The 10,142-nt window shown below is 39.7% G+C and overlaps 1 long non-coding RNA gene across 1 annotated transcript; it reads right to left on the bottom strand.

The window, feature by feature from the left end:
* Nucleotides 1-7,590: 7,590 nt before the first annotated feature.
* On the bottom strand, nucleotides 7,591-10,142 carry LOC118256842 (uncharacterized). Its single transcript, XR_004781366.1, has 3 exons — nucleotides 9,884-10,142; nucleotides 9,398-9,474; nucleotides 7,591-8,255 (listed from the first exon to the last, which is right to left on the bottom strand). It is a non-coding gene; the product is annotated as an uncharacterized LOC118256842 (long non-coding RNA).

Here is a 10,142-nt window from a genome sequence, read left to right as displayed (position 1 = left end):
ATAAAAGCTCCAGGTCACACCAAGTTCCCCAACAGCCATGCTTCCAGATGCTAGGTTTCCAACCATGCCCACGCCACAAGCAGTGCCATCCACACTGCCTGCTCTCTCTCTGCCCAGCCTGTGCCTTCCTCACCTCCAGAGGCAAAGAAGGGAGAGGCAGATGTAACAGGGAAATGATTTAAATGCAATCCAGACATCACTTGTGGAGCTGAATGCCCTCTGGCCAGAGTGCACCCACCTGCTCAACACCTTTCATTGGCAGAGAGCTGAGCATTTTATTTCTGAGTATATTTCCAAATGGCATCACCTGCTTTGCAAACAGTGAATTCACTGTATGCCATGGATTTTTAGCTTTTCAAAAAATTAAAAATAAAAATAAAAATAAAAATAAAAATAAAAATGTGTGCAGCTCTGCTGCTGGGGCAGCTTCAGTCTGGCTGAAAGAGCAGGGGGTATGGTCAGAACCAGGCGGGCAATGCCCAAAGCTGCTATGCGGTATTGAAGATCCCAGTGTCAACATGTTTCTGAATGAAACATATTCTGACAACATGTTGCAGTATTGCAACTGGATTGAAGTCTCATTTTTTCTAATCTGGATGCAAGCAGAATTTCAGTATTTGCAGAAAATGCACATCATTGGCATATTTTAAGCATATCATCATTTAAGACAATTAATAAAATCAAAAGTACTGAATGGTACATATGTTTCTGTATATTTAAGTACCTAGTCTTATATAATTGATGATGTATTTCAATAGCTCCCTTATTGTCTGTAAGGATGCTCAGTGGTTTAGAGTAGAGAAATCTCACAAACATCCACAGTAGCAAGCCTTACACAAAGCCTGGCTCCTATACTCCAGTATCATCTGCATGTTCCTTAAAAGTCTTTGAATTAATAGCTTAAATATTTATACTGTGACTCCTCTTCCCAGCTTTTGTTGGGAAATAATGGGTTTTTCATTAATAAATTAGATCATATGTGTTCAATAACATCATCAGTGTGTGCAATAACTTCAGTGAAAAGTGTGCACATATTTCTGTCTTTACTGCCACAACAGAACAAATGAAATAGATGCTGTACAGTTACTTCCCACTGAAAAGTCGGCAGAGTGCTTAAATAAAATGGAATTAGCTGTTCAGGCATAGTTTTCTATCATCAGAAGGGATGATGTGATGATGTAATGATGTGATGGTAAGGGTCTGTCCAAAAGCTCACCCATATCTGAGATACATAGGGATGTTTAAGATGCAAAGCCAAGGGGCCACATTCCAACTGAGAATTAACAGGTGCAACTTCCAAAATAAACAATGCTGGATGACATCAATTCTGAGTTTGGCCTGTTTAGAAAATATTTTTGGTTGGTTAATGCCACAGAATACAAAATACCTTCACGCAGTCCCAGGTGCTCTTGGATTATCTAAATGCAATGGATTATACAAAAAAAAAAAATCTAGAACAGAATGATTATTTTCATAATTCTGTTGCAAATGTACAGTGTAACTGACTTCTGTAGTGGCCAGCTACAAAGAGATATAACCAGATGTTACAGAATATAACATTAGAATAATGATTATTTTTTAAAATATATTTATTTCCTCTATCACTTGTATTCCTTATGTCTGAAACAAAGCTCACCTGTGAGCATTTGTGTTGGAAGCCCCCAGATTGCCTCAATGCCTGAGGAAGCCAGGCTTCATCAGCGGACATTCTTGCTTTCAAGCCATCTCAGAGTGTGAACTTGAGCTCTGCCTTTGCAAACACGGTGCTGCCAACACTTACATCTCTGTTGAGCTGTGTGTTGGAAATTGTGGCCACACACATTGGAGAATCACTTGCCACAGGGCACAAGAAGAGTGGGCTGGGGTTCATTTCTGTGGTGTCTTGACTAATGCTATTTCCACTTCTTTTTTTTTTTTTTTAAGCTGTAATAGTAAAGATTAAAACTTCCTACAAGGTGTGCCTATAGTTGTGGAAGAAGCATAGACTTGTTTGCCTTGGGCAGCACAACCACCTTTCAGAAGCTAGTTCGGAAGAGACTACATGCTCTTTGTCGCCACTGTCTGATGCTGCTGGCTCTGTCCTGTGTTAAAAACAAAGGGAATCTGTGAGGCTTCCCTAATAAGAGCAAAGTAGGAAAAAAAATGTTTGCCTGGGTGTGAAAGAGAAAGAGGCTGTTAGACTATCTTGGCTGACACTCTCACAAATCAGTGGTGCAGAGCTCTGCTTATTACATAGCAACAAAATCCCCTACAAAATTAGTTTCCATTTTTGCAGCAGATGTTGTATGCTGCATGTAGACGATTCAAATGACAGTCCATCTTCCAATGCTTTTCAGTGACTGTCTGAATAGTTCAATAAGTTATCCAGATAACCACTTCTGCAAGGACATGTTATGGTCGTATGGCATTCCTAATGGAGACTTCCTCTTAATTTATGACTTCTACCTTTCCAGCATTTTTATTATTATTATTATTCAAAGCATTTATTTGAAAACTAATAAAGCATGTAAGCATTATAGTAATAGCTAAAATTCATTTATGAGATTTATTGGGGAGAGTTTGGGCTGACAGAAATAACACGTCTAACAAGCAGATTATTGTCCTTCCCAGATGACTGATGCAGGAAAACATCGGTGATTATCAATATTAAAAGACAACAGTGCCAGTCCAGTGCTTTCCAACTTACACATGTCCATACTTATACACCATTTTGCTTATTAAAAACAGAAAAAACACATTTTGCATCTGTCTTTCTCTATGAGACCTGGCTGGTGCATAGCCCTTTCAAGTCCCTTCTTCAGCAGCAAGATTGCAACAGATGCCCTGGAGAAAGGCCAGCAAACCTTCAGATTGGCAGGTCCTTAGGCTGTCCTCCATCTGATAGATTCTTAATCAGCATCTATAGGCTGGCTCAGTCCCTACGGCACTGGCTAGTGAAATCCTCCTAGAAACTCTATGTAAGTCTATGTGATCCTCTATCCAATTTTTCCCCCTTTTTTTGCAGCTTCAACTCTTGTGTTTCTCTCTTCTCACGCTTCTTACAGTGTTCACCACGTACAACAGCTTTGAGATGCACACAAAACTTTTCCATGTATAAGTGCTGATTCAGGGTTATTGTTGCTCTTCAGATGGTGTAATTTATGGGATAATGATGCAGCTTTCCATTGCTCACATTCACCTTTTCCCTCTTATTTAGGAAGAGGCCTTGTTCAGCACAAATGTTTGTACAACTCCTATATGAGAGGGCATATCCTTGACTTATCATCATCAGTGATTTTTTTCACTTGACAGGTTGAAAAATGTGTACACCTATTTACTCTGATGGTTCCCTTATCACCGTGGGCCTTCCTGAGGCTAAGTCTGCTCAATCATTCAATTTTGATTCTGGAAGCAATGTTAAGGCCATTAGCTGTGTCCACATAAGGATGCTCTTATAAAACTTGACATGCTTATTAATCATAAATTTGGTAGACATTCTGCTTCACTCTTCCTACAGTCTGCTTATGCTTCATATATGATGTAAAGTGAGGGTTTGGGGGAAGGTGTTGTATTTTTAAATCAATATTTGTGCCAGATAGCAGGCAATGTTCGGTGTTTGCATATCAGAGTTTCTATCCAAGGAAGAACAGTTAGCTCTTCTCTGTTGGTATTACACATAGTTTGTTCCCCAGCAAGACAGTGAAAAAGTGCAGTTAGAGAAGTTCAAGAGCTAGTGGCTGCAGACAAATGTTCACTCTGCCTTCTTTTGTCACCTTACATTACCAAATATTACTCCAGCATTATGACACTGTCACTGAAGGGGCAGGAAAAAGAGAAGACTAAGAAATATTTTTCTTGCTGGCCCATTCCACCAGTGCCTTTTAAAGCAAAGCTGCTAAAATTCGTTGTCCTGAAATGTGACCTGTCTGAACCCATCAAGCACCGCTGGTTTCCAAGCTGCTAGTTAACTATACGTCACAAAGATTGTGTGTGTATATTCATTTTTGGATTGCCAAGCTGACTTAATTAAGACATTTGTAATGCATTGTACGTTCAGTCTGGGCTCGTGAAATGGCTTTGCAAAGTTCATTAACCTTGGAAAACCTGAATCCTCTTGTGAAAAATGCAGAACTTCCAGAGTGGATGAGAGAGGGAATCAGACTGTAACCCTCTGCCAGCATCTGCCAGCATGTTGCTCTGAGCCCACCAGCCTAGGCTGTGTCTGCACCCAGCCCTGGCTGCAAATAAGATTTCTTATCACTTGGAAAACAACGGAGTACAACTATGTTATAATTGTATTTTCCTCTGATTGCCTACATTTGTTCAAATTCAATAAACTAAAAGTGATATGCAGTGAGGCAGAAAACGTGTAGATCAGCACCAAAGATAATGTGAATGCAGTGGCCTGTGAACCGAAGCTCCTGAATTTTGCACATGTAGGGGAGTTGAAGACAGGGGGTCAGATTTAAGACCATTGTGTGGGAAGAGACTGGTCACCAGGTCCAGTCTCCACATATCGCAGGCAACCATACCACAGAATGTCTTTCATCAGTTCAGCGAGCGCTGCATGTACGAAATTTTCATGAAAAAATGCACAGTCTTGCACTTTTGTTTCAAATGCTGTGCAAATATTGCTTGTGATCATCTTTGGTCCAGAAAATAAGATTAAAAATAAAACACCCTAATCCTTTCCCCAGCTCCCTCCAGCCCAACCTTCTGTTTTAATTTCATTCTTAAATTTCAGTGTTGTCACTTGCATTCCTTTCAAGCCACACATTATTTTCCACCATCTCAAAAAAAATCTCACCTTGTTGTTAGCTGACCTGGACGCTCATCAGAGCATCAGTGCGCACCGTGCCCTCACCTCCACGGCTGTCAAACATGCTGTCCTTCCACCTCTGGTGGAATCATTATCTACAATGTTCCGTCTTCCCACAGTCCGATAAATGCTGAAACCCTGTGGCTGTACACCACAATTAATCTTTTGTGATATTCAGATACAGAACAGACTCATGTTTGATTCTCTTTGCTAAGAAGTTGCTCATTAGAGGCTATAAAGTAAGAGAGATGACCATTATGGGTGGGCCTTTCTTCTTTCTTCTTTTTTCTTCTTTTTTCTTTTGCCTGTACTTGAGCTTGAAGATCTTATTTGCCCTTTGATTTGCTCCGTTTTATTACTTTTAAGGTCATTTTTTATGCAAGTTGCTTTTCATGTGCTTTTTTTCACCTACTGGGCTATATCTTCTGTCTCCAGGCTGTGCTCTCTACGGTGCCCTTAGCTCCCCTTAAGTGCAGCTTGACTCAGATCTCACCAGTCTTTGTCTGACCATACAGTGACCCATATTATTTCATAGGATTTCAAATATCACTGTCATACTCATAATACCAAGATGCATTGCTTTACTGATTGCTTTAGAAGTTTTATTTGTTCATTGAAGCCCTTTGAAGCTAAGCATTCAATATGTTTCCTTAAGTTAGAGCTCAGAAATTTAAAAGTCAAGCTATTAATTGTCAGTATTGAGTCTTCAAATGTCTAGAGGGATGCCTGCCCTTTCATTTGATAATGTCTCTGATAAATCCCAAACTGAGACACTGGTATGTGTTTTAGGGAGTTTTAATTAGATTCTGTTTTATCATCTATCAGGCACATGAAGGTAAATGCAGAGTTTCTTCTTATATCAGTAAAACTTGTGTAAGAGTCATGGATCTGGGATTAAGGCTCCACAGCGGCTTTGATTAAATTATTTCCTAAGTTCTTTTTTGCATTCATTATTGTAATGGACTCCGATGGAACTACCAAAACCCCTTCACACTGGGTCACATTGATTTACAGTACTGATTTGCCAGATTTCATGAGGACTAAGATAAAAAGGGCTTGTGCTTTCAACTGGAGAAGAATGCTTTCATTTTAAACACAAAATCAGTCATGAAAAACTGGATTCTTTGGTGTCTGATTTTACTTCTAAAATAACTTTACAACTTACATCTGGCTTTGCCCCTTAAGGTTTTATGATACAGCATTTTCAAACACACTTAAGTGACTAGAATAAAAAAAGAAAAGGGGGGGGGGGAATATTGGCACTGCAGCAATGATCTTTGCATTGCATAACATTCAGACTCCTGGCCTTTACTGTGGCGTGCAGAACCCTGTGGAGCCAGGACACATACACATTGACATTAACAATGCCTGGAGATAATTACTTATTTTAAAAACAGTCTATCAAAATCAGCATATTGGCAGATTGAGCAGGGAGAGTCTGTAAGACTCTTACTAGATAATGCTAAATTAATGGTCTAGCTTAAATCCCATCTCTCTCTAATTACAGGCATTATACTTAGAACCCCATGGAAATGTTTCTCTGGGACCCACAAGTTTGTCTCTGCCTTTTATTTCAAGAGCAGAGCATAGATTTTCAAATGCCAAAATGTAGGTAACTACAATGACCTGTCAAATGTAAAATACTTAAACAGTCTCTGTTGGAGGGACTGGGAGTTCTGCCAGCAGACCACAGAGTCATGCTTATTTTTGGACTCTCTCTGCACCCACGGATGTTCAAGAAAACCCTGCAAACTTGAGTAACAGCTTTAGGAGAGGTGTCGAGAGTACCTCTCCCCAGAGTGATTTGTATCCCCTGGTTGCCACATGCCTCATAGAGCTGGAAGTTGTACATCAAAGGCAGCCAAACTGAATCTGCTCCAGGCACTGAAAGAAGCCCGGGAGGAATCATAGTCCAAAAGAAAGGCAGCAACAAAAACAGGAATGTATCGAAGCACTTTGCATGAAGGCTGAACTAGTAGATATGTGATGGACATTTACATGATCAGAATCCAGATAGACGTCTTCTTAGATCAGATTAGATTTAGGCAAGGAGAATTCAGGCCCTCCTACTTTCAAAGAGCTGCTGTTTTATTTCTTGTGATGCATTCAAAATATAAAACAATGCCCACCAAAAGCTGTATGAAAAACCTGTGGCAGAGGTTATGTGGCAATAGTTACATTAGAAGTTACTTCTTCCAGTCGGGAGAATCAGTTCCAACTTTCCTTTCAGTGTGATGGACTCTCTCTGCACCCACGGATGTTCAAGAAAACTCATCAGTTATGAAAGCCACTGACAACAAGAAGTACCACTTGTTGCTAACCGGCACATATAGGTTATTACATGGCTGTTTATGAATGTAGATGTGAATGTTCATAAATGTAGCGATTAATAACAGAACAGTGAGTCATTAATGTGACTTCAAATATGCTGTTAAGTAGTGTCAAATTTATCACATTGGCCATAAAAGGAGGAGAAGGTTGAGACACAGAGGCTGCATACAGGTTACTCAGGGCAGGAGGTTGCCTCTGTGTAATTGGCTTGTACAGACATAGCCAGACAGACTAGCTATTTGGCTTGTGTACACGCAGGGAAACTGTGGCAGATGTGGGAGCTGGCCAACCAGTCATTTATGCATTTTCTGGAATTTCAAAATATTACTGCGGAATTTTAATAAGTTTGCAGAAAAGAAAGAAAACTTCTTCTAATTCCATGGAATGTGAGAGTTGCTGTTGGTAACTGACTAGTAGGAGGAATTGTGCCTGTCATTTCTAGTCTACACACACAAACAAACAAATCTTCTCTCTTTTTATTCCATACCATGGATAGTTTGAGTTTGTCTTCTGTCAGAAGGTCTGCAGAAAGACTTTGTCTGTCTGCCAAAGCTCTTGTTAAATGAGCCCCTGTGAAGAGTCATTCACCTCTAGATCCAGTTCTTCATGGGTCAGATGATCCAGCATCTCTGCGTGGGATCTCAGTAAAGCATTCCCGGAAAGCTCCATGGACACACAAGTGTTAAAGGCTGCTTACAACACCATAATTAAAAACAAATTAACAGAAAATCTGAAACTGCTTTAAGAATTGTTCTTGCCTTGTGTAACATCTCATAAATCTCAAATTACCTTTGAGATTTGGCTTCCTATTTCAGAATAGCTACAAGATCAACAAACCACTACAAAGCAGTTAAAACTTACAAAATTTGCTTTCTTGCTTCTAAGACCAGAGGTTATCTTTGACAGTTTGCATGACACTGAAATTTATACAAATATTACTTTAGAGGAAAGGAACAGCACAGAGAAGATGGTTCAGTAGCTGCAGTTGTATTGGTAATGAATATTTCTCCCACACGACTGTTGCTTTCTGCTGAACTGGAAACAAATGAACTCTTTTTAGACAAAGCATCCTTCTTGGGTTATGTAGTTTCTGCGGTCTCATTTAGCTGAGTGTTTATTATAACACCTAGATAATGAATGTAAATGAAAATTTCTTCAGAAAGAGCGTGGGTTGAACTTCCCATAATTTTAGAGAAGGCTGTGCTTAAAGATTTAACCTATTCCTTAGTATGTTAATACATTTTTAGTAAATTAATACATTTCAGTAAACTGAGCCAGAGGAACTATATAAGATTTTGAATCCACAAAGAACATGAAATTTGCTTCAAAATCAATTACAAAACTACAGGTATATGCTGATGAAATTATAGATATCAATTGCATGTTCACCAATGCAAAAGACAATGACAGAATTTGGTTTGGCAAGAAAGCACGGATTATCAAAAATTTAAATTCATTGTGTCAAGATGCATATTATTTCATTAAGTCTGATGCTACTGGATGTTTTGTTAAAAGCTCAAGTCCCAAGGAAAGAAATTATGTGATGATGTCAACTTTTATTCCATTTAAAAACAATGTATGTGTCCAACCCACCACTGGCTGCAGAGAAAAGCTTGAAAATGTTTCCCAAACATATTCTAGAGATTCCAAATCTGAAGGCAAATAAAAGAGCCAGTAGATAATAGACTTTAAAATTCTATGTCTTTGTGAACTTGTCTTGCAGTTTTTTCAGGGCTGACAATCCTGCTTCCTTCAAAAAAAAGTCTAATCATTTGCATTGTCAAAGAACTTCAAAAATATAGCTTGTCATTTTTGTCAATTTACCATTTTTTTATCATTGCTAGTCATGCAGCCTCTTTTATTATATTAGTTAGGCTGTGCAGTTGTTCAGCAAGATTTGGGACATTTTTTTCTCCCCTCCACACTAAAGTTTTTGTTAAATCCATGAAACAATTATCAATTACACTGCACCATGCAAATCCCAAATCCCACCAATTTGTTCCCCCCCCCCCCAAATACCTCCAAACTTGCACGTATGAAATTCATTCACGTATGAAATTCATTCCTTCATTGACACAGCCTATTGATATGCTTTGCTGGCCAAGATATCTGAGAGGACCAAACAACTCAATCTGCCCTCAGAGCACAGAGCAGCAGGCAGCAGTGATGCTGCCAGGACTGCCAGTGAGGAGGGGTGCTAGATGACCACCAGGCCTTGTTCAGGTGAAAAGACATTCAGAGAATTTGGGGAATGTAGCCAACACTTACAAGCTGAATTTTGCTTTAGGTGGGTTTCTTTCTTGTCCAGGGTGCCTTTTCTGGTAGCTATGTTCACAAGAGTATGGCTGCCAAAAGACAAGAGGAATTAAATTTGACTTAGTTCTTCATTCTTTTGACAAGAACAGGATCTTGATGTTCCCCCCAAAGTCTTTTCAGAAGAATATAATAACATTTTTTTTTTCAAGTGCTGGCTAAAAATCCATAGCAACTCAGAGAAAGGGGAACTGAAAAGTATTTGAACAGAAACAGTCCAGGACTATTTTGTTCACAGACTTAGTTCCTATGATGTCCAGATGAGGCCACTGTGGTTTTATTCTCCTGATTGCAAGAAAGGAATTTTAACTTGGTTACCTCAGAGTTTCCCCATCTCCACAACTGAAAGTGTGCTCTAGTGAGCCTGTTTTTCTGTTGGAGAACAAAGGAAAGGAAGAGGCTATTTTCCCCAAACACACACACACTGGTTACAATACCCACAGAGGCAGGAAGAGTGCTGGACAACGGAAGCCGCAGATGTGGAGGTATTTTTTCAAATCCCCTCTGCTGCTGCTGCCTCACAGGCAGCAGAGATAGGGCAATGGAAGAGCAGGAACTGCTGCTAGACTGAAGCACAGCAATCATTTCTGTTTTACAGAGTATCTGGTGAAGCCTTCCAGTAACAGCCAGCCCCAGCCTGTACCGAGCTGTAGCAGAGGCTGAGTTTCCATTAGACCGTGGTGCAAAACCAGGAAAGGGT

This window comes from Cygnus atratus, chromosome 2 (genome assembly GCF_013377495.2).
Source record: "Cygnus atratus isolate AKBS03 ecotype Queensland, Australia chromosome 2, CAtr_DNAZoo_HiC_assembly, whole genome shotgun sequence".
Taxonomy (NCBI): domain Eukaryota; kingdom Metazoa; phylum Chordata; class Aves; order Anseriformes; family Anatidae; genus Cygnus; species Cygnus atratus.
The sequence above is the reverse complement of the archived record's forward strand: the minus strand, read 5'-3'. Positions and strand labels throughout refer to the sequence as shown.